Source organism: Triticum urartu, chromosome 3A (genome assembly GCF_056163025.1).
Source record: "Triticum urartu cultivar PI428250 chromosome 3A, HENAU_Tu73, whole genome shotgun sequence".
Lineage (NCBI taxonomy): Eukaryota > Viridiplantae > Streptophyta > Magnoliopsida > Poales > Poaceae > Triticum > Triticum urartu.
The window spans coordinates 385,586,449-385,605,452 of record NC_141875.1 but is presented as its reverse complement, the minus strand read 5'-3'; positions in this window follow the sequence as shown (position 1 = coordinate 385,605,452).

Below are 19,004 nucleotides of genomic sequence, written 5' to 3'. Positions count from 1 at the left end.
GTACTACACGCATGCTCCTAGGGGGGGGGGTAGATTGGTAGTAAAAGACCATCACTCGTCCCCGACCGCCACTCATAAGGAAGACAATCAATAAATAAATCATGCTCCGACTTCATCACATAATGGTTCACCATACGTGCATGCTACGGGAATCACAAACTTTAACACAAGTATCTCTCAAATTAACAACTACTCAACTAGCATGACTCTAATATCACCATCTTCATATCTCAAAACAATCATCAAGTATCGAACTTCTCATAGTATTCAATGCACTCTATATGAAAGTTTTTATTATACCCATCTTGGATGCTCATCATAGTAGGTCTAATTTTATAACCCAAGCAAATTACCATGTTGTTCTAAAGACTCTCAAAATAGTATAAGTGAAGCATGAGAGTTCCTCTATTTATTCAAAATAAAACCACCGCCGTGCTCTAAAAAGATATAAGTGAAGCACTAGAGCAAATGACAAACTACTCCAAAAGATATAAGTGAAGATCAATGAGTAGTCTAATAATTATGTAACTATATGAAGACTCTCTAACATTTAAGAATTTCAGATCTTGGTATATTATTCAAGAAGCAAGCAAAACAAAAGAAAATAAAATGACACTCCAAGCAAAACACAGATCATGTGGTGAATAAAAATATAGCTCCAAGTAAGGTTACCGATAGACGAAGACGAAAGAGGGGATGCCATCCGGGGCATCCTGTAACGCCCTTGATGCGTCTATATCTCCCATGTGTCGAAGCATGACTTAGAGGCATAACCGCATTGAAAGCAATGTCGCAAGTGAGGTAATCTTCACAACAACCCATGTAAATAAATAAAGGGGAAAGGTACATAGTTGGCTTAAACTCTCCACGTCACAAAATACATAAATAAGTCATTACATTCATCCAACACACTTAGGGTCCAACTACGGAACCAAAATAAAGATCAACCCCCAAATGCGACAAAGTCCCCGATCGCCCCAACTGGGCACCACTACTGATCATCTGGAAAAGACACGTAGTATCGTCATGAGTCCTCATCGAACTCCCACTTGAGCTCTGTCGAAACACCTGGAACGGTATCGTCGGTCCATGCATCTGGTTTTGGAAGGAATCTATGAGTCACGGGGACTCAGCAATCTCACACCCTCGCGATCAAGACTATTTAAGCTTAAGGGTAAGGTAAAAAGTATGATGTGGAGCTGCAGCAAGCGACTAGCATATATGGTCGCTAACATACGCAAGTGAGAGCGAGAAGAGAAGGCAAAAGGCACGGTCGATGAACTATGATCAAGAAGTGATCCTAGAACAACTTACGTCAAGCATTAATCCAACACCGTGTTCACTTCCCGGACCCCGCCGAGAAGAGACCATCATGGTTACACACGCGGTTGATGCATTTTACTTAAGATAAGTTTCAGGTTTTCTACAACTGGACATTAACAAATTCCCATCTGCCCATAACCGCGGGCACGGCTTTCGAAAGATCAAACCCCTGCAGGGAGTCCCAACTTAGCCCATCACAAGCTCTCACAGTCAACGAAGGATATTCCTTCTCCCAAGACAATCCGATCAGACTCGGCATCCCGGTTACAAGACATCCCCGACAATGGTAAAACAAGTCCAGCAACACCACCCGAATGTGCCGACAAATCCCGATAGGAGCTGCACATATCTCGTTCTCAGGGCACACCGGATAAGCAATCCGTACAACTAAAACCAGCCCTCGAGTTTCCCCGAGGTGGCGCTGCAAGGGGCTCTAGTTTGGACCAACGCTCAGAGGAGCGCCGGCCCGGGGGGGTTAATAAAGATGACCCTTGAGTCCGCGGAACCCAAGGGAAAAGAGGCTAGGTGGCGAATGGTAAAACCAATGTTGGGCATTGCTGGAAGAGTTTTATTCAAGGTGAACTGTCAAGGGGTTCCCATTATAACCCAACCGTGTAAGGAACGCAAAATCAAGGAACATAACACCGGTATGACGGAAACTAGGGCGGCAAGAGTGGAACAAAACACCAGGCATAAGGCCGAGCCTTCCACCCTTTACCAAGTATATAGATGCGTTAATTAAAATAAGAGATATTGTGATATCCCAACAATAATCATGTTCCAACATGGAACAAACTCCAACCTTCACTTGCAACTAACAACGCTATAAGAGGGGTTGAGCAAAGCGGTAACATAGCCAAACAACGGTTTGCTGGGACAAGGTGGTTAGAGGCTTGGCTTAACAATATGGGAGGCAGGATATAGCAAGTGGTAGGTATCGCAGCATAGGCATAGCAAAAGAGTGAGCATCTAGCAAGCAAAGATAGAAGTGATTTCGAGGGTATGGTCATCTTGCCTGCAAAGTTCTCAGAGTTGTCTTGATCCTCGTAAGCATACTCAACGGGCTCCTCGATCACGAACTCGTCTCCCGGCTCTACCCAAGCAAGAACAACAAGCAAAAGGAACACACTCAACCACGTGCAATGCTCAAACAACATGATGCAAACATGGTATGATATGCGGGATGCGGTATGTGATGCATATGCATGATTTGGAAAGGAATGATTGAACCTGGCCTAAACTTGGAAATCCAAGAGTGCCACTGGAAATAGGAGTAGATTTCGGTCGAAATCGATATAAAGATCACCGGAATCGGATGCACGGTTTGGAAATGGCAAGCAAAACAAATACGGCACCGGTCTGCGATAATCAGCAAGTGACCATCTAAATGCATCAAGATAAATATGCTACAATACTCAAACATAGCCACAAAATACATGGCAGGGATCCACTCATAATGCTTGACAAAAGATGAACACTGAGCTACGGCTAATTCACTCATTAACAGGTTTAAACAAGCATGGCAAAAGTGCAAAAGATAACAGGTTTCAGACTGTGAAATAACAAGTCAGGAATTTATCATCAGGAAGCAATGTTTGGAGCAAGATAAATACATGCTACAGGAACATATCATGTCAAAGCAAGGCATGGCATGAAGCTACTCAAAGCATATAACAAAATTCCCTTAGTGACCATGAGCCAAAAGGGATCAGAAAATACAATTGCAAGCATGTGAACATAGCAAAAACATAAACAGATTCAGACTTAGTGAAAAACCGGAGCATGCAAAACAGATATCAAGTAGGCACGTTCACGAGCTCGATGCACTCACTACGAGGCATTGCATGATAAACTAAGCATACACCCATCAAGAAGACATGGCATAGAAGCTAGACATGGCAAGAACAACACCATAGCATGCACGGATCAACTACAACAAGCTCGGCAAAATTGACTCAAGCTAGGGTGCTCCATAAATGCAAACAAAGACATGGATGGATAGAGCACCACAATATCTATAAAACATTCTTACTGATCATGCTCAGAAGAGGCACGGATCACTAGGAAACAACATGAACACATGGCATAAAAATTACAGCAGGACAAGGACTTAGTGAAATTTTAAGTCCCTGAAATCAGCAATATTGAGTAAGCTACTTTGCATGCTTGTGCTAGTCACCACAAAGATCACAAAAATACATGGCATACACCCCTCTAAAGATGGCATGGCATACTTCAAAATACATGTAGAGCTCAAGATCATATCATGCACACATTAATCATGGCAAAAATGACAAAAGTGCATTTGCTGAAATAGATCTGAAACTATCATCACATAGCCCTCTTCCAACAGCATTTCGGGCATCAAGATGAGCTCAAATGAAAATGATGCAATGAGATGAAATGAAGTACTCGTCGAGAAACATTTTGATATGCTACACGCACGAATCGGAGCAACGATGACGAAGTTATGATGCGATGAACAGGACAAGAAAAAATATGCAGATCTGGGACTTAGCCATATTACCTCGCGGGGAAAGTCAACCCGGGACGAGGAGATCCGGGACGGGAAGATCCAGATCGGGACGAGGTGCGTTTGGATCGGGGGAGTGGTGGATCTCATCCCACTCCCCGGATCGTATCTGGCCGGAGCTCCGGCGAGGTTGCAACTCCGGCGAGGGGCGGTACCTGCGTGGTGATGGCGGGCGGCGCCGGCGAGAGGCGGCGCCGGAGAGAGGCGGTGCATGGCGGCGGCGGTGCTCGACAGGGAGGCGTGGAGGCGCGGGGCGACATAGTGCGGACGGCGAGGTGGCGAAGAGCGGCGGAGGCGGCGGCGGCGGCGAGCCGGACTGCGGCGGCGGTGACGGGAGCTCGGCGGCGGGCTGGAGCTCGATGGCGGCGCGGGGCGAGGCGCAGCCTCGGGCGGCGGCGCGGCTTCGGGCCCGCGCGGGCCTCGGATGGGCTCTGCGGGCCGGCGGGCGCGGGGGCGAAGTGGGGCGCGGGCGCCGGCCAGGTGGCACACGCTGTGTGGCTGGGAGCGTCGGCGGGGCTGAGGTGGCACGACGGGATTGGCCCGAGTGATGTGGAGGGCGGACATGTCCGGCGCGGGAGGAAGAAACGTCCAGCGGCGCCAGGAGGACGAAGGTTAGGGTTTCATCTGCGTGAAAAAAAATCCGGGAGGCACACATATTATAGGTAGAGGGAGCTAGAAGTGTCCAAATTGAGCACGGTTTGCGGCCACGCGATCGTGATCGAACGGCCTAGATGGTGGAGAGGGTTTAGGTGGGTTTTGGGCCAATTTGGAGTGGTGTTGGGCTGCAACACACACGTGGCCTTTTCGGTCCCTCGGTAAACCGTTGGAGTATCAAACGAAGTCCAAATGGTACTAAACTTGACAGGCGGTCTACCGGTAGCAAACCAAGGCCGCATGACAAGTCTCGGTCCAATCCGAAAACGTATAACACACACACACGAAAAGAGGTAGAAAGGGACACCAGGGGACATAGGAGCGCTGGAATGCAAAACGGACAACGGGGAAAATGCTCGGATGCATGAGACGAACACGTATGCAAATGCGATGCACATGATGACATGATATGAGATGCATGACACGCAAGCAATAACAAGGCAACAACAGCGAATAACTGGAAGACACCTGGCACATCGGTCTCGGATCGTTACAACACTCCACCACTAAGAGAGGATCTCGTCCCGAGATCTATAATGGCACCGGAGGGAAAACGGAAGAGAAAGATAAGAGGTAAAGCTAAGTTGCTTCTTTAACCAATGAGTGAGAACAAAGAGCCTTGAAAAGGTTAAGCCATTTTGAGAAAAGAATACAACGGAGATGAACGAAGTTAAAAACACTCCGTTAGACAAGAGGAACAAGGAAGAACAACTTCGGGCAGCACTCCGATTGAAAAGAAAAGGAATTGAATAAGAACTTGGTAAGATGAGAAGATACTTGATGAAATCACCACATACTGCCTCCGGAACAATTGAATGAATGGAACAAGGGGTAAGAAAGATCTCAGACAGCACTCTGGTTGAAAAGAGGTGCAAAGCTTGATAAGGCGAAAAGAACTTGAGCAAAAGGGCACAACACTCCGGTTATCTGGATAGGCATGAAAAGAACATGATCTTTGACAAAACGAGATGTTGGGTTGAAAAGAGCAACATCACAGAGCCTCTGAAACAAAAGAATAGAAGATAGATAATTGAAATAAAAGAATGGAGAAGAAAATGCCAACTTCTGTCACAAAAGAGTTTGAGAAGGCATCCTTAGGAGAAGGGTCGAACGGAGTAGTTGGAAAGAAGAAAAAAAACGAAAAGAGTAAGCTTGTTGTGGGCTTATGGAAAACATCTCAAATTATGAGGTGACAACCTGCCACTCACGGGAAAAAAATTGGATTGATATGAACTAGGAGACGAGAAGCTTATATCACCGGGAGGATAAATGAAGAACTTGGGTCATATATGAACACCATAAATAGCAACAATCCTTAGGGAAAGCTTTAGGTGAAACCATGACACAAGATAACTCCAATGAAGAGATAGATGGATTTAAAATACCTCATTCTTAACAACATGTTAATCATGAAATATGCACTCAAATTATCAAGAATGACATAATACCACCTCCAATGATACGGTAGAAAGAATTGCACTCCGGAGTGCAAGATGACGAATGCTTGAGCTCCTCTGAAAAGAATGTTGATGAACACTTCGAGAAGGAATTAAATCCTTGATGAACCATCATGTAGAACATCCATGAAGAACTCCGGTAAACAAAAGAATGATCAAATGAAAGGAAAGAGAAGTTGAAAACACAAGGTGAATCCTTGTAATGATTAGATGGATCTTCATGACGTGAAAATTGAGAGAGCTTGGAACTCCGGAAAAGAAAAGATGAATCAAGTGAAACCGAGAATTTGACGAGCCTCCAGAATAAAGAATTAATCATTTGGGTGAATCAAGAATAAGAATTATGTTATGCTCATCCTTCACCAATTTAATTGATAAGGATTTGGCATACTACTTATTCTCGTAGAAAGGATTAAGATAGATATATCGCAAACTTGGGAAGGTCTTCAATGAACCACCGGTATGATTGAAGCAACGAATAAATTGATATGATAAACGAAGGAAGAGAATTCTTGAATGAACCACCGTAAGAATTAAAAATGAACAAAGAAAAGATAAGGAAAACACCAGGAAGAATTTAGCAAATGAACGAAAATGCTTGAGAGAATTTAGATACAAGAGAACGAATAGATCACGAGCTGATTAGAGGATATTTGAGCGATGCACTGGTAAGATTAGGAGAACGATAACTGAAAGCTGGGAATGAATAACCCGAAATGATGGCCTTCGGAGAATCAAACTGCAAAGTCTCGTGAATTGCTCCGGATGGGTGAAAAGAATTTTCACAATCGAAAACAACCGAGAGGATGGCAACAAGCTAGAATCACGAATCTTGAAAAGAATGGAGCAAGATTTAAGAGAAACTCTTCTTCTGTCTTCAAATGCAGAGAATGAAGCTGATATACACCACCATGAATTGTTGAGGCACTCCGGGATGACGAATAGAAATGTTGAGCCAACGATGAAAATAATTTGACAGATCTTAGAGAAATACATAAGACTGATGATAATTCATTCTTACGTCAAACTTTGAATTGACTTTGAGAATAACTCCGGAAAGAATTAGAAGAGTCAGGTAAGATCTTGGGAAAAGACCTGTGGGTTAGGGCCCACTCAAAAGAAACACCGTTGAAAAGATTTGAAGGAGAGATTGCACCGGTTGAACTAAATGGCTTGAAAGAGACAGCATCCCCGAAAGAGCTTGAACGAATGTAGAGTGGAAACACGAATCTTCTAGATATCTTGAGCACTCCGGAACAATAGAATAGCGAGAAATGGATGATTAAGAATTGCACCGACATAAGAAAGCATTGAAACGAGGAAAGGATATGATCAACAAAGCTTGAATTGGTTCCACCGGAGAAGAAAAAGAATTAAGAATGATGAACGTGAAGAGCATCTTCACGAGAACCACCGGGTAAGAATATTGACGGAACATAATGGGGAGACTTCCCATCAATAAAAGGATACTTGAATAAGAAATCTGAATCCTCAAAGAAAAAGGGTAGGAGGGTGGGAAAACAAAAACAATTTGGGGACGGATGAAACAGACAGCGTTGGGAAAAAAACCGAGAGGTGATCTTGCGGATGTAGGAGTGATCGGATCCACTTGAATTGAAGCACACCGGTTGATAAGGATTGACATGATACTCGATGATCGAGAAAGATTGGTATTCACAAAGAAATATGAGAACACCGCTATGGAATCAACATTTGACATTGAAGCAACTCGAATACCACAACTGAAAACAAAAACAAAGGATTGGCTTGCAAAACAAGCCGGAACAAACATATGATAGAGATTTGGTCCGAAGTTTTCGTGGTGGGGCCTACATGGGCTCGATCGTACAACACCATCATGTACAAGGTGGTGCACATGACATACGAAGTGTCCCCGAGTCAGCGTAGCCAAGGACTCTTTAAGACACAACGAGGCCACTGTAAAATCAACCGTGGATAGGCGGACCACTAGACATCGAACCCCAATTTCATATCATACACCTGTCGGAAGGATATCCTAAGAGCTACTTGAATTCCCACTTATAAACTCCTCAAACTTTCCGGTTATGCAATCAGGTGTTGGGGATACAGGGGAAGCATAATATCTCACCCAAAGCTAGCAAATCCTACATCCAGCTGTATCCATCCTTCAACACATAACCAAAAAACCTTCGGAAATCATTTACCTCAACCTTCGAAAAGCATCTGTTATACGAGTTATGGCAATACTCCCGAGCTCCCGCCCCAGTACTGGGTGGCATCGAGGTTATCTCACCAACAACTGCATAAAAGAGATTTTCGATGTCGGCGAAACTCAGGTATTCCAGAATCTCAATGATAAAATTGTGACGACAACACCTCAGAGCTCAACTCCCCGGGACACTGCCACAACCCCTAAATGTCAGGAGACACCAAGAACAATGTTCTCGTCACAAAACCATCGGAACGATTCCAAGATACCCGCGTGATCCTAAATTTTTTTTAGTGAAATTTGAGAAGAGAAGAGTCAAAACTCCACATCAGGATGCCTCACCAGAGAGACGAAGGGACTGAGGAGTAAAAAGAAGTCCTAACTCTCTGATATATATAACTCCTAAATGACTCAAAACATTTTTCTAGACTCAACAACGCCAATGATTCGATCAAGCAAGGGGCTCCTAAGGTCGGGGAAGGCTCTGATTACCAACTTGTAATGCCCTCGATGCTGCTATATCTCCCACGTGTCGAAGCACGACTTAGAGGCATAACCGCATTGAAAGCAATGTCGCAAGTGAGGTAATCTTCACAACAACCCATGTAAATAAATAAAGGGGAAACGTACATAGTTGGCTTACACTCGCCACGTCACAAAATACATAAATAAGTCATTACATTCATCCAACACACTCAGGGTCCGACTATGGAACCAAAATAAAGATCAACCCCCAAATGCGACAAAGTCCCCGATCGCCCTAACTAGGCACCACTACTGATCATCTGGGAAAGACACGTAGTATCGTCCTGAGTCCTCATCGAACTCCCACTTGATCTCTGTCGAAACACCTAAAACGATATCGTCGGTCCCTGCATCTGGTTTTGGAAGGAATCTGTGAGTCACGGGGACTCAGCAATCTCACACCCTCGCAATCAAGACTATTTAAGCTTAAGGGTAAGGTAAAAGTATGATGTGGAGCTGCAGTAAGCGACTAGCATATATGGTGGCTAACATATGCAAGTGAGAGTGAGAAGAGAAGGCAAAAGGCACGGTCGATGAACTATGATCAAGAAGTGATCCTAGAACAACCTACGTCAAGCATTACTCCAACACCGTGTTCACTTCTCGGACCCCGCCGAGAAGAGACCATCACGGTTACACATGCGGTTGATGCATTTTACTGAAGATAAGTTTCAGGTTTTCTACAACCGGACATTAACAAATTCCCATCTGCCCATAACCGTGAGCACGGCTTTCTAAAGATCAAATCCCTGCAGGGGAGTCCCAACTTAGCCCATCACAAGCTCTCACGATCAATGAAGGATATTCCTTCTCCCAAGACAATCCGATCAGACTTGGCATCCTGGTTACAAGACATCCTCGACAATGGTAAAACAAGTCCAGCAACACCACCCGAATGTGCCGACAAATCCCGATAGGAGCTGCACATATCTCATTCTCAGGGCACACCGGATAAGCAATCCATACAACTAAAACCAGCCCTCAAGTTTCCCCGAGGTGGCGCTGCAAGGGGCTCTAGTTTGGACGAACACTCAAAGGAGCACTGGCCCGGGTGGGTTTAATAAAGATGACCCTTGAGTCCACGGAACCCAAGGGAAAAAGAGGCTAGGTGGCGAATGGTAAAACCAATGTTGGGCATTGTTGGAAGAGTTTTATTCAAGGCGAACTGTCAAGGGGTTCCCATTATAACCCAACTATGTAAAGAACGCAAAATCAAGGAACATAACACAGGTATGACGGAAACTAGGGCAGCAAGAGTGGAACAAAACACCAGGCATAAGGCCGAGCCTTCCACCCTTTACCAAGTATATAGATGCGTTAATTAAAATAAGAGATATTGTGATATCCCAACAATAATCATGTTCCAACATGGAACAAACTCCAATCTTCACCTGCAACTAACAACGCTATAAGAGGGGCTGAGCAAAGCGGTAACATAGACAAACAACGGTTTGATGGGACAAGGTGGTTAGAGGCTTGGCTTAACAATATGGGAGGCATGATATAGCAAGTGGTAGGTATCGCAGCATAGGCATAGCAAAAGAGCGAGCATCTAGCAAGCAAAGATAGAAGTGATTTCGAGGGTATGGTCATCTTGCCTGCAAAGTTCTCAGAGTTGTCTTGATCCTCGTAAGCGTACTCAACAGGCTCCTCGATCACGAACTCGTCTCCCGGCTCTACCCAAGCAAGAACAACAAGCAAAAGGAACACACTTAACCACGTGCAATGCTCAAACAACATGATGCAAACATGGTATGATATGCGGGATGCGGTATGTGATGCATATGCATGATTTGGAAAGGAATGATTTAACCTGACCTCAATTTGGAAATCCAAGGGTGCCACTGGAAAGAGGAGTTGATTTCGGTCGAAATCGATATAAAGATCACCGGAATCGGATGCACGGTTTGGAAATGGCAAGCAAAACAAATATGGCACCGGTCTGCGATAATCAGCAAGTGACCATCTAAATGCATCAAGATAAATATGCTACAACACTAAAACATAGCCACAAAATACATGGCAGGGATCCAATCATAATGCTTGACAAAAGATGAACACTGAGCTATGGCTAATTCACTCATTAACAGGTTCAAACAAGCATGGCAAAAGTGCAAAAGATAACAGGTTTCAGACTTAGTGAAATAACAAGTCATGAATTTATCATCAGGAAGCAATGTTTAGAGCAAGATAAATACATGCTACAGGAACATATCATGACAAATCAAGGCATGGCATGAAGCTACTCAAAGCATATAACAAAAGTCCCTTAGTGACCATGAGCCAAAAGGGATCAGAAAATACAATTGCAAGCATGTGAACATAGCAAAAACATAAACAGATTCAGACTTAGTGAAAAACTGGAGCATGCAAAACAGATATCAAGTAGGCACGTTCACGAGCTCGATGCATTCACTACGAGGCATTGCATGACAAACTAAGCATACACCCAGCAAGAAGACATGGCATAGAAGCTAGACATGGCAAGAACAACACCATGGCATGCAGGGATCAACTACAACAAGCTCGGCAAAATTGACTCAAGCTAGGGTGCTCCATAAATGCAAACAAAGACATGGATGGATAGAGCACCACAATATCTACAAAACATTCTTACTGATCATGCTCAGAAGATGCACGGATCACTAGGAAACAACATGAACACATGGCATAAAAATTACAGTAGGACAACGACTTAGTGAAATTCTAAGTCCCTGAAATCAGCAACATTGAGTAAGCTACTTTGCATTCTTGTGCTAGTCACCACAAAGATCACAAAAATACATGGCATACACCCCTGTAAAGATGGCATGTCATACTTCAAAATACATGTAGAGCTCAAGATCATATCATGCACACATTAATCATGGCAAAAATGACAAAAGTGCATTTGCTGAAACAGATCTGAAACTATCATCACATAGCCCTCTTCCAACAGCATTTCGGGCATCAAGATGAGCTCAAATGAAAATGATGGAATGAGATGAAATGAAGTACTCGTCGAGACGAACATTTTGATATGCTACACGCACGAATCGGAGCAACGGTGACAAAGTTATGTTGCGATGAACAGGACAAGAAAAAAATATACAGATCTGGGACTTAGCCATATCACCTCGCGGGGAAAGTCAACCCGGGATGAGGAGATCCGGGATGGGAAGATCCGGATCGGGACGAGGTGCGTTTGGATCTGGGGAGTGGTGGATCTCATCCCATTCCCCGGATCGGATCTGGCCGGAGCTCCGGCGAGGTTGCAACTCCGGCAAGGGGCGGTACCGGCGCGGTGACGGCGGGGCGGCGCCGGCGAGAGGCGGCGCATGGCGGCGGCGGCGCTCGGTAGGGAGGCGTGGAGGCGCGGGGCGGCCTAGTGCGGACGGCGAGGCGGCGAAGAGCGGCGGAGGCGGCGGCTCCGGCGAGCCGAACTGCGGCGGCGGCGACGGGAGCGAGGCGGCGGGGCTGGAGCTCAGTGGCGGCGCGGGGGAGGCGCAGCCTCGGGCGGCGGCGCGTCTTCGATCCCGCGCGGGCCCCGGATGGGCTCCGCGGGCCGGCAGGCGTGGGGGCGAAGTGGGGCGTGGGCACCGGCCAGGTAGCGCGCGTTGTGTGGCTGGGAGCGTCGGCGGGGCTGAGGTGGCACGATGGGATTGGCCCGAGTGATGTGGAGGGCGGACATGTCCGGCGCGGGAGGAAGAAACGTCCGGCGGCGCGAGGAGGACGAAGGTTAGGGTTTCATCTGCGTGAAAAAAAATCCGGGAGGCACACATATTTATAGGTAGAGGGAGCTAGGAGTGTCCAAATTGAGCACGGTTTGCGGCCACGCGATCGTGATCGAACGGCCTAGATAGTGGAGAGGGTTTAGGTGGGTTTTGGGCCACTTTGGACGGGTGTTGGGCTGCAACACACACGAGGCCTTTTCGGTCCCTCGGTAAACCGTTGGAGTATCAAACAAAGTCCAAATGGTACGAAAATTGACAGGCGGTCTACCGGTAGCAAACCAAGGCCGCATGACAAGTCTCGGTCCAATCCGAAAACATTTAACACACACACACACGAAAAGAGGTAGAAAGGGACACCGGAGGACATAGGAGCGCCGGAATGCAAAACGGACAATGGGGAAAATGCTCGGATGCATGAGAGGAACACGTATGCAAATGCGATGCACATGATGACATGATATGAGATGAATGACACGCAAGCAATGACAAGGAAACAACAAGGAATAACTGGAAGACACCTGGCACATCGGTCTCGGGGCATTACACATCCCCAAGCTTAGGCTCTTGGTTGTCCTCGAATATTACCTTGGGGTGCCTTGGGCATCCCCAAGCTTAGGCTCTTGCCACTCCTTATTCCATATTCCATCGAATCTTTACCCAAAAATTGAAAACTTCAGAACACAAAACTTAACAGAAAACTCGTAAGCTCCGTTAGTATAAGAAAATAAATCACCACTTAGGTGCTATTGTGAACTCATTCTAAATTCATATTTGTGTAATATCTACTGTATTCCAACTTCTCTATGGTTCATACCCTCCGATACTACTCATAGATTCATGAAAATAAGCAAACAACACAATAAAAAACACAATCTTTCAAAAACAGAACAGTCTGTAGCAATCTGGAGTTTCCGAATACTTCTGTCAGTCCAAAAATTCTGAAATAAATTGGTGGAGCTGAGGAATTTGTCTATTAATCATCTGCAAAAAGAATCAACCTAAACGCACTCCCCAGTAAAAAATGGCAGCTAATCTCGTGAGCACAAAAGTTTCTATTTTTTACAGTAAGATCGCAAAGACTTCGCCCAAGTCTTCCCAAAGGTTCTACTTGGCACAAACACTAATTAAAACATAAAACCACATCTAAACAGAGGTTATATGAATTATTTATTACTAAACAGGAGCAAAAAGCAAGGAACAAAAATAAAATTGGGTTGCCTCCCAACAAGCGCTATCGTTTAACGCCCCTAGCTAGGCATGATGATTTCAATGATGCTCACATAAAAGATAAGAATTGAAATATAAAGAGAGCATCATGAAGAATATGACTAGCACATTTAAGTCTAACCCACTTCCTATGCGTAGGGATTTTGTGAGCAAACAATTTATGGGAACAATAATCAACTAGCATAGGAAAGCAAAACAAGCATAACTTCAAGATTTTAAGCACATAGAGAGGAAACTTGATATTATTGCAATTCCTACAAGCATATATTCCTCCCTCATAATAAATTTTAGTAGCATCATGAATTAATTCAACAATATAACCATCACATAAAGCATTCTTTTCATGATCTACAAGCATAGAATTTTTATTACTCTACATATAAGCAAATTTCTTCTCATGAATAGTAGTGGGAGCAAACTCAACAAAATAACTATCATGTGAGGCATAATCCAATTGAAAATTAAAATAACGATGACAAGTTTCATGGATGTAATTATTTTTATGGCATACATGTCATCACAATAATCATCATAGATAGCAACTTTGTTCTCATAATCAATTGGAACCTCTTCCGAAATTGTGGATTCATCACTAAATAAAATCATGACCTCTCCAAATCCACTTTCATCAATATAATCATCGTAAATAGGAGGCATGATATCATCATAATAAATATTCTCATCAAAACTTGGGGGACAAAAAATATCATCTTCGTCAAACATAGATTCCCCAAGCTTGTGGCTTCGCATATCATTAGCATCTTGGATATTAAAGGAATTCATACTAACAACATTGCAATCATGCTCATCATTCAAATATTTAGTGCCAAACATTCTAATGCATTCTTCTTCTAGCACTTGAGCACAATTATCGGAATCCTTATTTTCATGAAAGACATTGAAAATATGAAGCATATGAGGCAACCTTAATTCCATTTTTTTTTGTAGTTTTCTTTTATAGACTAAACTAGTGATAAAACAAGAAACAAAAAGATTCGATTGCAAGATCTAAAGATATACCTTCAAGCGCTAACCTCCCCGGCAACGGTGCCAGAAAAGAGCTTGATGTCTACTACACACCTTCTTCTTGTAGACGTTGTTGGGCGTCCAAGTGCAGAGGTTTGTAGGACAGTAGCAAATTTCCCTCAAGTGGATGACCTAAGGTTTATCAATCCATGGGAGGCGTAGGATGAAGATGGTCTCTCTCAAGCAACCCTGGAACCAAATAACAAAGAGTCTCTTGTGTCCCCAACACACCCAATACAATGGTAAATTATAAAGGTGCACTAGTTCGGCAAAGAGATCGTGATACAAGTGCAATATGGATGGTAGATAAAGGTTTTTGTAATATGAAAATATAAAAACAGCAAAGTAACTACTGATAAAAGTGAGCGTAAACGGCATTGCAATGCTAGGAAACAAGGCCTAGGGCTCATACTTTCACTAGTGCAAGTTCTCTCAACAATAATAACATAATTGGATCATATAACTATCCCTCAACATGCAATAAAGAGTCACTCCAAAGTCACTAATAGCAGAGAACAAACGAAGAGATTATTGTAGGGTACGAAACCACCTCAAAGATATTCTTTCTGATCAATCTATTCAAGAGTCCGCAGTAAAATAACACGAAGCTATTCTTTCCGTTCGATCTATCCTAGAGTTCGTACTAGAATAACACCTTAAGACGTAAATCAACCAAAACCCTAATGTCACCTAGATACTCCAATGTCACCTCAAGTATACGCGGGTATGATTATACGATATGCATCACACAATCTCAGATTCATCTATTCAACCAACAAAAAGAACTTCAAAGAGTGCCCCAAAGTTTCTACCAGAGAGTCAAGACGAAAATGTGTGCCAACCCCTATGCATAAGTTCACGAGGTCACGGAACTCGCAAGTTGATCACCAAAACATACATCAAGTGGATCACGTGATATCCCATTGTCACCACAGATAAACACATGCAAGACATACATCAAGTGTTCTCAAATCCTTAAAGACTCAATCCGATAAGATAACTTCAAAGGGAAAACTCAATCCATTACAAGAGAGTGGAGGGGGAGAAACATCATAAGTTCCAACTATAATAGCAAAGCTCGCGATACATCAAGATCGTGCCGAATCAAGAACACGAGAGAGAGAGAGAGAGAGAGAGATCAAACACATAGCTACTGGTACATGGAGAGCGCCAGGATGATGAAGATGGCCACTGGAGAGGGATTCCCCCCTCCGGCAGGGTGCCGGAACGGGTCTAGATTGGTTTTCGGTGGCTACAAAGGCTTGCGGTGGCGGAACTCCTGATCTAGGTTTCTTTCTGGAAGTTTGGGGTTATATAAGAGGCGTTGGAGTCGGGAACAAGTCAGGGGGGTCCCCGAGGAGGCCACGAGGTAGGGGGGCACGCCCAGGGGGGTAGGGCGCGCCCCCAACCCTCTTGGTGGCCTCGGGACTCTTCTGGCCCATCTCTGGTACTCCGTGGGATTCTTCTGGTCCAAAAATGATCTCCGTGAAATTTCAGGTCAATTGGACTCCGTTTGGTTTTCCTTTTCTGTGATACTCAAAAACAAGGAAAAAAACAGAAACTGGCACTAGGCTCTAGGTTAATAGGTTAGTCCTAAAAATCATATAAAATGGCATATAAATGCATATAAAACATCCAAGGTTGATAATATAATAGCATGGAACAATCAAAAATTATAGATACGTTGGAGACGTATCATCTTCCTTGGCGCATGCCTAGATACATACTTGATCCTTTTTCCCTCAGGGGTGGTGAGGAGAATTGACTTACTAGCACAATCAATATTTCCTCCATACATCGATAGCCAATCCATGCCTAGTATCACATCCAATCCTTATGACTCCAAAATTATTAGGTCTGAGGGGAAAACATGCCTACCTATGGTCAATGGCATCTGAAAACATCCTCTGTTTGCCATATACTCCACTCCTGGCGAGCTTACTAACATAGGTGTCTTAAGGGCTCTGGTGGGCAACTTATACTTATCCACAAATCCCCTCGATATGTATGAATGCGATGCACCAGTGTCAAAAAGAACGGTAGCAGTAAATGACTTAATCAAAAACATACCGATAACTGCATCCGGCTGCTCTTCAACTTCCTCCACGTTAACGTGGTTCACCTATCCTCTGGTGAACGGGTTGGGCTTCTTCCCAAAACTTCCATTGCCATTTCCATTCTTTGCTTCAGGACACTCGGTGGCGTAGTGTCCAGTCTTCCCGCACTTGAAACAAGTAACGTGACTTAGATCCTTCTTGGCGGGTGTAGTGGGGTTGTAACGGTTCTGACCGTTGTTTCCTCCATTCCCATTACCATTTTTGGGGCCACTATGGTTATGTGAACTCCCTCCATTATGAGTGTGGCCTCCATGGTTATGATGGGTATGTCCTCCCGAGTTTGGGGTAAAACGAGGCTTCTGCTGAGCTCCAGAATTGTACTTCCCATATCCATACTTCCTTTTGCGGCTCTCTATCTGCTGTTGCTTGCCTTCAATCATGAGGGCCCGGTCTACTAACTCCTTGTAGCTAGTGAATGTTGCCACCATCAACTGCATACTCAGCTCATCATTTAGCCCTTCCATAAACTTCTCCTGCTTTGCGGCATCTGTGGCCACATCATCTGGGGCATAGCGGGCTAATTTGCTGAACTCATCCACGTACTGCCCCACAGTACGATTTCCCTGGCGTAAGTTGTGAAACTCATGCTTCTTCATGCTCATAGCTCCAGTTGAGACGTGTGTAGTGCAGAATGCTTGCTGGAATTGATCCCAAGTGACATTGGCTATGGGGAAAGTGGATATGTAATTCTCCCACCATGAGGCTGCGGGTCCATCCAGTTGATGTGCGGCAAAGCGCACCTTCTCAGCATCTGTGCAACCTGCGGTGGTCAGCTCCCTTCCAATCCCGCGGAGCCAGTCATCAGCTACAATTGGCTTGGTGCTACTGGAAAACATCGGCGGATTCAACCTCAGAAAATGGACTAAGTTGTCAACTGGAGGTGGTGGCAGTGGGTTGTTGTTGTTGTTGCCTTGGTTCTGGACTAGCAACTACATCAAGGCATTCTGCTGTTGGATCAACTGAGTGAGCTCCGGTGGGAAGACAAATCCGGGGTCACGTCTCGGAGGCATCTGATAGGTTTAGACGGGTGGGAATAGAGTAGAGTGAGGTCTAAAGAGTGATCACTACCCATATGCACATGAAACAAACACATTCATTTCACACCACTCAATTCAAACAAGATCATCCAATCGATCTAAACTATCGTTACAAAATACTCGGACTATTACTATATATATGGGGGATACTAATAGTAATATGGTGGTCGACTAGATATTTTGATCAGTGGAAGACTCCATGATATCCACTCCAGCTTCGTTTTCATAATAATCATCACTATCGGGGTCGGAGTCGGTGTCGTCAATTATGATGTAGTCTTCAGGATGGTTGTCCTTCTCAGGTGCGGGATCTCCCATGAATATTCCTAGCTTGTTCTTCAGGTCTTCATTCTTCTCCAGTAGTACTGCAATTTCTTCTTCATATCCATCGCGTGTAGACTTGAGTTCCTCTTCTAGCTCCATGTTCCTGGTCATCACTTTCTTCATGTCTATCATGCTGGCGCACATCTGGTTCTCTTGACGACAAATGTGCTGGTTTAACTCCTGGATGTAGTCTGCAATGGACTTATCCCTCCTGGTGCAAATCATCTCCCATTGCTCATCTCGGCGTCCACATATTTGGTAGATGGTGTCCTTTAGATCCTTGTGGTATACCTCGCCAATGCATCCCATGGCGATATGGGCGGTTGCTACCTCTTGAGCACTTCGTTGGTTTTCCCTTGAAGAGGAAAGGGTGATGCAGTAAAGTAGTGTAAGTATTTCCCTCGGTTCTTGAGAACCAAGGTATCGATCCAGTAGGAGATCACGCTCGAGTCCCACGCACCTACACAAACAAATAAGAACCTCGCAACCAACGCAATAAAGGGGTTGTCAATCCCTTCACGGTCACTTATGAGAGTGAGATGTGATAGAGATAATAATAATAAGATAAATATTTTTGGTATTTTTATAATATAGATTGAAAGTAAAGATTGCAAAATAAAATAGATAGGAAACTTGTATGATGGAAAATAGACCCGGGGGCCATAGGTTTCACTAGTGGCTTCTCTCAAGAGCATAAGTATTACCGTGGGTAAATGAATTACTGTCAAGCAATTGATAGAATTGAGCATAGTTATGAGAATATCTAGGTATGATCATGTATATAGGCATCACGTCCGTGACAAGTAGACCGAAACGATTCTGCATGTACTACTATTACTCGACACATCGACCGCTATCCAGCATGCATCTAGAGTAT